Genomic DNA, 11247 nt, shown 5'->3' with positions numbered 1-11247 from the left:
TCTATTAGAGCAGAGTACTGATTTTCACTTATTGGTTTTTATAGAACATTTATCACGAGACAGGTATGCAAAACTAAAAGGTCAACAGGCTGTATTCAGCATTTTGAGACCATTTATTTTAAGCACAGACCAATAGAAGACCTATGAATTAGTACTGAATACTGGAATTGCTCTGAAACAATTGGGACTTCAGATTTCAACTCATCGAGGAGCACTTACACAGAGCCGACATAACACTATGGCGACTTATGAGTGCTGAAACTAGAACTGATTTCAATGGCACCCAAATGGCAAAGAGCAATTAATTATTGAACACTAGTTTAAATAATGCTAGCTAAAACTAGTCTCACGAGCTGCTTGACCATTTGCTCGGAATTTCACAGTATTCGACAGTATTGGTGCTATGATAATTAGGAAAACTTAAAACACCACTACTCCGTTGTCATTGGCTCACAATTTTTGCTCAAATCTCAGAAAAGGAAGACTGATTTGCTGAGAAACTTATCAAGTGAAAACGTGAATGAGTTTCCGGCACTCTTATAATCGGCACAGTTGTATGTCACTCTCATTTACCATGGGTTCCCAACTTCTAAGGAATCATATAGCAATTACTATTTATTACTCTTAAGTACAATTTAAGTATATCTTGTCCGGATTTTTGTGGATAATTTATGAAGCATATAATTTCACTTTGATTGGCCGAGAAACCTGTACATTTATCAAAAACTGTAGAATCAATAAATTGCATTTAATGCAACATTAGTCAGAAAAAATCTCGTTAAAAAGCCCCACACAACCAAAACAATTCCCCGTGCATCATTTCACACAAATTAACGGAGCTTCCAGATAAATCGATGAAACGTAAACCGACTAACGTCGGAAAAATCGCTCTCGATAAACAGGCCGCGCAATTTATTTCAGGGGCTGTAGCCTAGATAAATTTTTCTTCATGCCCAAAAATCAGCCGAATGTAGGATTCGAACCCCGAACTCCTCAGTACGCTTTCTTGATCTCGACGGAGGTAGAACCAGTGCCTTATCATTGTCTCTCTAACAATCGGTTTTGTTTGAACAAGAAATTTTAGTTCGGAGTGAGAGCAATTGAAACCACTCAAAAATCAAGAAGAGCGTAAAAAGTCACTTGAGAAGTCAAAGAATATTCTAGAAGAACAAGACATAGCCGGTAGAATACCGGAAACGACTCGAATCGTCGTGCATTATAATCTCTAACCTAACCTTACCGAAATCAGAACATCAAAATAGACGAGAGAAAAAAACAAAAGAAGCCCAACAAACACTGTAACGGCTGCTCTCCTATCAAAGTCAAGGAAAACTTTACACCGCCCAGTTCGTTTCAGCGGTTTCAAATCTGCCCGGATATTGTGTTTCTGCAGCTAATTTTTGTGAACTGTATTATCCGCTATACTGTAGACTACCGTTGCATTACTAGTTGCTCTATGAGTCCTGATAACTAATTGCTCAGCTTTGCTGTGTAACAAACTTGTTTCCCTCAGATTAGCAAAATAAATCAAATTGAAACAATCAAATTTTTGTTGAGTTTTGTTATTAACTCAAATTATAAACCGAATTTCGGAAATCTAATTCCAACAAATTGTAGCCTTGTAAATTGGCTATACTTCTACAAAGTTTCAGCTTTCTGCTACAAAGATTACAGAAAAGGGGTGAGTTACTCTATCCATAACTGAACAAGAATAATAATTTTCCAACTTTAATGTTAGCAAGTCTCTCTATTGGTTTCAATAACACCAATGTCGAACTAGAGAAGGCTTCGTTTAAGCCACAGTAAGAGAAGCTGACTTTATGCTTTGCACAAAGTTTCTCTTACTTAGGAACTTTGTTCCTCAGAGAGAAAGTTTTAAAAAATATCAAAGTTAATTCTCTTTTCAACAAGTCAAAGTTAAGTTAAAACTGTACAATCACTAATATGATCTACAGAAACAAGACACGATAACAAGTAATTTACCGCTCAAGAAAGTGTGCTTCAATTGCAAATTTCAACTGATTTTTGGTAGTTTTTCAAGCTCTATTTTTACTGCCGTACATGTCAAAATTGCAGCTCTGACTGGTTGTAGATTAATATGTCGAAAAATTCTCTAAATACACTGAGGTTGGAGTTCGGAATACCGTATACGGTGCCCCGCACTCTCTGAATTGGTATGAAAACCGCAAAATTCATCGAATCTGGCTTACCAAGTTGGGTATCTCTTGCTCCATTTGAGCTAAATTCGTGTGATTGTGAACACTTGAATACGTGGCAATAATTGCGTAGTTCGATTTTGAATTTCAGTTTAACTTCATGCATGACGATTACGTACTAATAATAGTTACTGAATATAAATGTTGAACAAAGTGAACAAATCCGTATGGCTTCGATAGAATGCAGCATTAAATTTCGTTCTTCACGCTATTCTAGCTTTAATACTTGAAATGGCCTTGAAGCGCTATTCAATTTGGTTATTGAGTTAGTAAGCTTGTCCACCACACACACATTAAAGTGTTTTAAAAATGCCGACAAAGTTTTAGGCGCCGGGAGCTAGCTAGGGTGGGTGGGTAGATAGGTTGGGGAGGTGGATAGTGCTGGGGTAGTTGCGGGGGGGGGGGGGGGGGGGAGGGTAGGTGGGGGTAGCTAGGTGAAGGGATGGGGTAGGGGTAGGTGGGGGGTAAGTTGGGGGGGTGTGCGGGTGGTGGATGGGTTATAGGTAGTTGTTGGGGGCGGGGTAGATAGGTGGTGGGGGGGGGGGGGGGTTGTGCGGTGTAGTTTAGATAATTAGGGGTGACTTATATAGGAACAAAAAATCTTAAAATGACCTCTCCACCTTGAACAACCCCAGCAGTTCCTAATTACTATACATTACAAACGAAGCTACTGTTAAAGTCCAATGTTCGAAAACAGAAGTCAACAATCAAAAACGGAGGTAAATGCTCGAACAGAAAGAAGTAAAATTTAAGTCATGAACAAACTTGCTTTCTGCTAAAAAAAACCTGTAGAATCTCAATACTCCTCTTCGAGTCGTAAAAAGACACACGTTTACAATAATTGCTTCTCATTCGAGAGCAGTTAAATAATACTTTTTAATTACGTCTCAATTGTAAAGTTAAATGCCCCGAGAAAGAGCCATAAAAGAAAACTGAATTAGTTAATCTAAAAATTGTTACCAAAGAAATTAGCCAAATAGTTTTATATCAGCGCCTGTAATCATGTTTTTTCACTAAAGCTGTAATTAAAAAAACTCAAAAACTCAAATCATATTCATTGTAATTTTAGCAAACAAACCAATTAAGAGAAATAAAGCTTGAAGGCATTGTTTCTTTTGACTTCCAATAAAACTTTTGAACAAATAACTGGCGCAAAACCAACACTAGTCAAACAAGCAAATTATTGATTTTTTCATAATTACACACTTTTGAATGCTCTCGAAAACAATGTGATACGTTTTGAAACTCAACCATCCAATAAACAATTAAAAATATACACCAGGCTATAAAAAGACATCATAATAGATTAATTACCAAACAGCCGGCGAAATTACAGCCTCATTATTCCAAGACTGTCGTTAAATTCAATTATTACAACACCGATGCACCAGCTATGTGCAATTAGAAATCAAAAAAGGGGCTTTCCTCATGGTACAGCGCTGATATTTCGGAATTTTTTTACCTGATAAAGATCTATTCAAAATTACAGTCTACGCAGGTATAAACATAAAGCAACTAACGTCGGAAGAACTGCTCTCGAACGAAAGTCGGGTGGAAAAACATTTGACCACGCTTGGCTTCAAATCATTGACCTCCCGACACCTAGTCAGAAGCACTGCCCACTCGGATATCAAGCCCTTCTTTTTGCTATGCTGCATCCAATTTTATACTAGCAACAAGCTTTACTTCGGAGTGAGAGCAAGAGATCAATCAAAAATGAAGAACGAAAACGTGAAAAAGTTACTTGAGAAGTCAAAGAATGTTCTAGAAGAAAAGCGCAAGAACGGTCAAGCAAAAAATTTGCATGAAAAAGACCAACACGTTTACAATAATTGCTACGAACGTCGTTCAAGAGCAATTAAAAAATACATTAACAAAATTAAACTCTTCTGGTTTCTCATCAGGGACATGCCAGAATTTTTTTAAGATTTCCGCCCTTTATGTTTGCAGCTATCTTTAGGGCATTAAAAAAAGAAAAGGGGCTTGATCACATTTTAACACAGACACGCGCGCAAACACACGCACACAAACACCCATTTGAATGTTTTGAGCGGCTCCTGGGATTTGAATCAAAGCTAAGACCTCCGGACATTTGATCACTTTGCCCCAATCAAGCACTCATCGTGGTAATTAATCAACAATTTAGGGTAATCACAGCCAAATTTCTAGTTTCAGCTCTGTAAGAAAATTTCCTTTTTTCGACTATTGTCTCTTTAATGTCGGCTCTTTTTGATTGCACTCAACATTCTTTGTCCGACACAAGAAATGTGCCCCAATTTTGACAACTCATTAGCTCACGATAGGTTGTCCGGCGTATTTCGAATAAAAATAAGACATGCCCCGTTTCGCTAAGCAAAAAAGTAACCTCTGAAGTAGCTTATATTTCATTCCAATAGTACAATTTAAATTGCTGCAGGAGATGCTGTTTCAACGTTCTTCCAAATTTTGTTTGAGACTTTCCTTATTTCAAAAGGAAGCTTATTTCATTTCAGAATGCTTTCTTTGTCGTAGAGAACGGTTTCTTCCTTTGTAATATGACAAGTTGTTCTGTTCTGAAAATTTTTCTCGCCAAATTTCCCCTGAGGAAAAAATATCCGTGCGGTTCCTGAAATGTTCCCGAATAAATATCACTTCATAACTTCGCAAACACTAATTTGCGTGATTAGCATGTGATGTGCGGTGATTTCAAAAGGGTTTTCGCACGTTTATTGAATGTTATTGCATGATATTTTAACAATATTTCAACTCGATTGATTTTGTATGTGCATGCACTGTAATTGTTCTCTTCAGATTTTAGCTTGGAGCGGTCGATTCAACGGATGATGGGCTGACAACTATTTTTCAAACTAGTAAGTTCAAAACGATTTACTAAACTAATAATCTGTTACTGATTTGTAGAATAACAATAGCTCCGAGTGGTACAATTAATAGTTTCAAAAGTTAGAGTAATATTAGCAAACAATTGAGGTGAGATTTGTTTGTTTACATTAAGAAAGTTCTATATAAATATAACATGTTCAGAAAGGTTTATAATGAACGAAATTTTAAGGGACATGACACTCCCGTCCTTTCAAGAACTTCCGGGCTCACAAATAATTGGAGTCCATCACTAATTGATGTCTTTTAAAATTTGAGTTTTATCTGTTCGGCCACAATATTTCCAGTTCAGTGATAAGTAGAAAAAGTTTGAGTCATCAAAAGACTCTTGATGATGCAGATACACGTAGAGCAAATAAATATTAATGAATTTGAAAGTACTCGTTGGCGAATCGTAGGATAAGTTGGGTTTAAGCTGTCTCGTCAGTATGTTATGACGTCATTGTACATCGTCTGGATCGACAAGTCGGGTTTAGCACAAGAGGTAGAACATCAATATTTTTGCAAACTTTTTTCATCAATCAGATTTTTGTGTCCAGTTGGATGTCAGCAATTGATTTTGATTGATTCAAAGATTTAGCAGACTTGAGTGATGTGACTGATTGTTTACTATGAGAGGGTGTTTCTCTCAGGTTGTCCTTAGTTTTTTCAGGTTCCAAGAGAGTCAATTTCTATCCATCAAATTGATAAAGTTGGTGGGTAGCACAGAATTTTTGCGAAATGGCATCAAGAACATTTTCATTAGCGTCACTATCAATCACTATTATTGGTTTGACTTGTATGGGACTGTATTCATTCTTTCTCAGAAATTTTGGCATATGTTTAAGAATAAAGGCGAACTTGTGATATGCCCATATGAACAAGATGTGTAACAACAAATTCAGAAAGAAGACAATGATTGTCAGTGATAATGATAACTTGATCGGAACATATTCATTCAGTTGACTTTTCAGAGTTGGTTTTAGTAAGGTCATATCAACAGTAAATGGTTTCGCAATTTCAATCAGATCTTGACTTGTTTTTACTTTGGGATTTCTTATTAGCTCAGCTCTCACTTTTCTGAGATCGACTGCGGCTACTACTCGAGACTCGAAATAAGGAAGGTCCTCCACATCAGGTACTGCCTGCATCAAGTCCTCTAGTTGGTCCGGTAACTGAACATCAATAATTTTTGCCGGATCTTTGTCGCACGCTTCCAAGTCCGATCGTATCTTTATATTGTCGCCAATGAAAACTTGCAAGTTACATTCCACCGTTATTATGCAGATCTTTCATCCTGCAATTAAACGATTCCAGGACTTGTGCTTTGATTCTAGACTATACTCTCTCATCTCGTATGCATCTGAAGCTGATGTTATCAGCCAGATACCATACCCAAGGTTTTCTGCTTGAACTTGAGTTGGAAGATAGAACACTTCCGTGTCACAAGTCTCTGCATCCTTCAGAAACGAGCTTAAGAACAAAGTTGCAAGGCATGAAGGATGATTCGAATGAGACGCGAGCGGCTCTTGACAAATTCTATACCTAGATGAGCAAAGACAACTGTCGAATTGATGCTGTGATAGAGTCATTGATTCCATCTGGTCCTCCAAAATTGCTAGATATGGGTTTTCAACAACCCATCTCACTGCCATGAGGGGGTTCCGTCTGGGGCATTGGGACTACTTTGGCACTGTACGTCGAATAAACAGTCTGACGAGAAGCTAGAGGTATAGCGGGGGTTAAAATTAACCCTTCTTGTACCGTTAGAACATCTCTCAGAAGTTTAGCATCATAATATGAGAGCAAGTCCGAATTTGGAGGAATAGCCAACAAAAGTCTGCTACCAGTTGTTACCAACTCGCTTGCTACAGATTTTAAAATAGCTAAGAGTGACGACTTTGGTACAAGGGACATTGGAAGATGTTGCTGTAACAATGTTGGAATAGCGTTTAGGATGTTCAATCTATAGGTGTAAACTGGGGACTGTAGCTTTTCATATCTGAATATAGAAGCGAGAGTAATGAAGCGGTGGTGTCAAAATTGAAATTAAGTTGCTCCCTGGAAAATAGCATTTGGGTACAATCTCGAAGCACCTGGAAGTTAGTGTTTATTGCTTGAAATTGTTCTTCAATGATTTTCCAGTTGTTATTTTGCGTTTCTGTCGTTTGCTGCTGGGCTTCTTCAATTTCTGCGAGTTTATTACTGACATTAAAAAAATTTTCGCCATAAGTTGTTTGCATTTTGGCTACATAGTCAACAATAGTGGTTGTAATTGTGCTTATATGATCAATATTCGCAGCATTCGTTCTTGCTTGGTCTTGACATGATCCGAATATTCCTGTTAACCCACAACCTGCTGATCCTCCCATCATTAAACCTGATCCAAGCACTCCAATCCCTGCCATAGCTAGAGCTCCCACATGTGCACCTCTTCTTTGTCTCGACTGCATTACTTTATCGTTTTGTAGAAACGTAACAGTTTCGTTTCTTAGCATGTCAATGTCTGATTTTGATTTTAACACTTCCTTCTGTATCTTGTTCAGGATCCAATCAACATTGTAACTGGAGGTGTTGGTCTCAAAAACTTGTCGAGAATTCCAGAGGGCACGATGTTGATGGAAGTTTGCACTTGTTATTAAGGTTCTTAAGTAATTCCGTGAGCTGTTTTCATACTAAAGTTGTACTTCGGAAAAGGAACTAGAAACTGGACTGGGATAAACTTTTCGGCAAGTAGAATTCTAGATTCTTCATTGAACATGATTACCTTGCGAAGAACATCGTCAAATTCCTGATGGTAGTCTTCCGAGTATGATAGGTGGATGGTTGTGAGTAGGACGAATAAGACAACAAGCCTCATCTAAACATTTAATTTTGTTGTTTGCGTAACTAGCTTTATTCTTTTCTGTTTCAGATAAAAATTACTTTCCCGCCTTTGTGTGAGTACAGTGATTGAGTTCATCGTTGTTTAACTGTATGAGGAGAAATAGCCTGTTAAGTTGATTTCAATCGAAATTTGTTCTGGTTATTGCATTTGTATTTGCTATCATGAACTGTACAAATGAATTGAGCATACTGTTTTTAGCTGCTCAACTTTCAGCTACCTTGCTTTGGTCTATGGTTTTAACTTTGCATAGGCACTATTTAATTCCTTCAGCTTGTTTAGTGAAAGTTGGTGTGTTAAATTAATCCCTCTTACGAGAATCTAGTTAATCAATTCTGTGCCTTAACTAGATTTTAACCACTAAATGTTGTGGCGGACTTGTTACTGTTGCGTCAAATAAGGATAAATTTTGAATTCAGCGGGCGTGTTGCCTGCTGCGCTGCGTCTAATAAGGACAATTGCGGAATTCAGCGGGCGTGTTGCCTGCTGCGTCAAATAGGAATAAGGTATTTGTGCTCCTTAATTTATTATGTTCACTTTAATTAATTTGCAGTCTGTTTTTCAGCTTAAGCATGTTGAAACTCGTGGTTATTGCAACTTGTTTTGTTGTTTTTGCAACTTGCTGCTATCCGGTGCAATGGCGGGTATATGAATTTTTCTTTTGCAAAAATGGAAGTTATACAATGTTGGCCGAAGAGAAAATTTGGACAGCTACCTCACCTTCAATTTGTGTACAGGAAGATGATCAAGACACAAATTGGTTTGAAGTAGTGGTTATCGTTGTTTCAGCAATTTGCTGCTGCCAGTTTTTGTTGCTGACATTTTGGTACACTTTGTACAAACTTATGGATTGGAACCTCATTTAGTTGATAGCAATTAGGCTTCAATTTTTTACTCTAAAGACTGAGCTTGAGTTAGTTTTGTAATTTGTTTTGTGTTTAAACTGTTTTGTCAGATTTGATATGTTGCAGTACTTGTGCTAACTTGATTGATAGAACAGGTAGTTAGTTGGCTACACTATAAAAATTTGAATGTTACTTTAGATCAATGAATCTTTTCTTGTTTGTTTTTCTTTTTTTAAAACACATTGATGAACGTTTAAGCCTCATTAACTAGCAGTTTTGTTTTTCAGTGAAAAACATGGAAAAACATTTGGAAAAGGCAATCGTATTCTATAAAAGGAATAGGCGATTTCAAAACTATGTTACGTTTGCGTCTGAAGATGGGAAGAAAAAGTATCAAAAGCGGTTCGAAAAGCTAATTTGTACACCAAATGGAATATTACATGCGACAAAGGGAAAAGTGCCAAGATCTCATGAAGTCGAATCGGTGATAGCAGCAATACAGTTTAAAGATAGGCCTCATGTCCAAGATGTGGATGCACTGGTGATAGCTCTTTCAAAAGGTGGATATGCTATGACCAAGTTCCTCGGTGGTCTTAGAAGAATCGTTGAGGAGTAAGCTAATTGCTTAAAAACACACATTTCAATAAATTTTCCTTGGGTTTTTTTACTCAACTAATAATCTATTACTGATTTGTTGAATAACAATAGCTCCGAGTGGTACAATTAATAGTTTCAAAAGTTAGAGTAATATTATCAAACAATTGAGGTGAGGCTTGTTTGTTTACATTAAGAAAGTTCTATATAAATATAACATGATCAGAAAGGTTTATAATGAACGAAATTTTAAGGGACATCACATAGCAATTCTGCTGTAAAATGTCAGTTTTCACATTTCCCTTGACGTTTTAAACCAAAAGCTAATTGACTATTATCACTACCGCTCGATTTACCATGCCTGAACGTCCCGTGGAACTTCGAATGAATCTATCATAATCAACCTAATGATCACAACAGAACAATCCATCCAAAATGAATATTCCCATAACAATTTTCTGGAATATAATTACTTTTTTAAACATCGTCTTGACAGAAGCATGGTCAAATCACAAGTTTAAAAGTCAGCAAAGATGGTAAATATTGTTTCAATGGCAGTCAAATAAAAAAACATGTCAGGTTTCTTTTAATCTATTGTCCCATTTTCTCATACTTTATCACTTTCGATCTACTGTACCTTCGATTAACGGTTCAATCACTAGGTACTTAACGCAGCTTTTATCTGACCCATGTTGTGTTAAACAATCTTCAGCCTACCTGAACTAGAAAATGAAAAACTATGTATCTATCAATACTGTATTAGAAAAGAATAGCGAAATCAAAATTTTCATTGAAGATTATCGAATAGTATCATACAAATTTCAAAGCAACAATATGGCATAATCATTTGAACTTCACCAGCAATTACAATTCGTAAAAACTGTTTTTTAAAAGAGGCAAGTAATTTGAATAACAAGAAACAAAATCTCATTATAAAAAATCACATCATAGAGTACAAAAATAGAATGGGTTGCTAAAAGGGGTACAAGTTAAGGCATCACTGACAGCAACAAGAAAAGAAATATTGCAAGAAGTAAAAATGCATTAGATATATTGCGACAAAATAGTCCAAATATAGTAGCCAGATAAGAAAAATAATAATTTGCAGTAAACTAACTAAACTTAAGCTACTCTAAAAGCTCAAATAGATTACTAGAAGAAAGAGAATTGAATTGAAGAAAAAGAAGTTGATGCGTCGACATTATTGCCGCAGGTAAAACCTCAATCATCACATATCATGTTTCGACCCCTTTTTTATTATATCAAATTCACAAATTGTCAATTCGCCATGTCACTGTAGTCTACCCGACCTCATACAAATTAATTGTTAGCAGAGGTTTCATATAAAGGCCGCTACTATTTCTCTTATAAAGGCCGCTACTCATACAGCACGCTACTATTTCTAAAATAACGCCATGCAATGAAGTAAGATTCCATTGCAGGATAAGTCTCGAGTTTAAGCTATTAAGTTGCAGGAACCTACAGAAAAATAGACCAATTATAAACATAGCTGACAGACCGCCAGAAAATAGCCACGATAGCTTTGTAGATCTGCAGGCTCAAAAATACCGTAAAAACGGGCAAAAAATTCTTTTTATTAATTGCTGAGATGTTATATTTTGATTAAGAATCTAACTTATTGCTGCTTCTATTAGCTGCTCTCAAATAAACTTCAATTAGAGCGACACACACTCATTTGAGCGAATTTTAATCAATTTAAGAAAAAGAAAAGTCAATTTCAGAAGTCATTTCTGAGAGTGAGGCAAGTCACGAGTGACCAAAAACTATCATGCAAATGAATAAAACAACGCTCCACTAAGAGTGAAAAATGACGTCCCGCAAAATGACCTCA

This window comes from Convolutriloba macropyga, chromosome 3 (genome assembly GCF_964194025.1).
Source record: "Convolutriloba macropyga chromosome 3, txConMacr16.3, whole genome shotgun sequence".
In the NCBI taxonomy this organism is placed as follows: Eukaryota; Metazoa; Xenacoelomorpha; order Acoela; family Convolutidae; genus Convolutriloba; species Convolutriloba macropyga.
The sequence above is the reverse complement of the archived record's forward strand: the minus strand, read 5'-3'. Positions refer to the sequence as shown.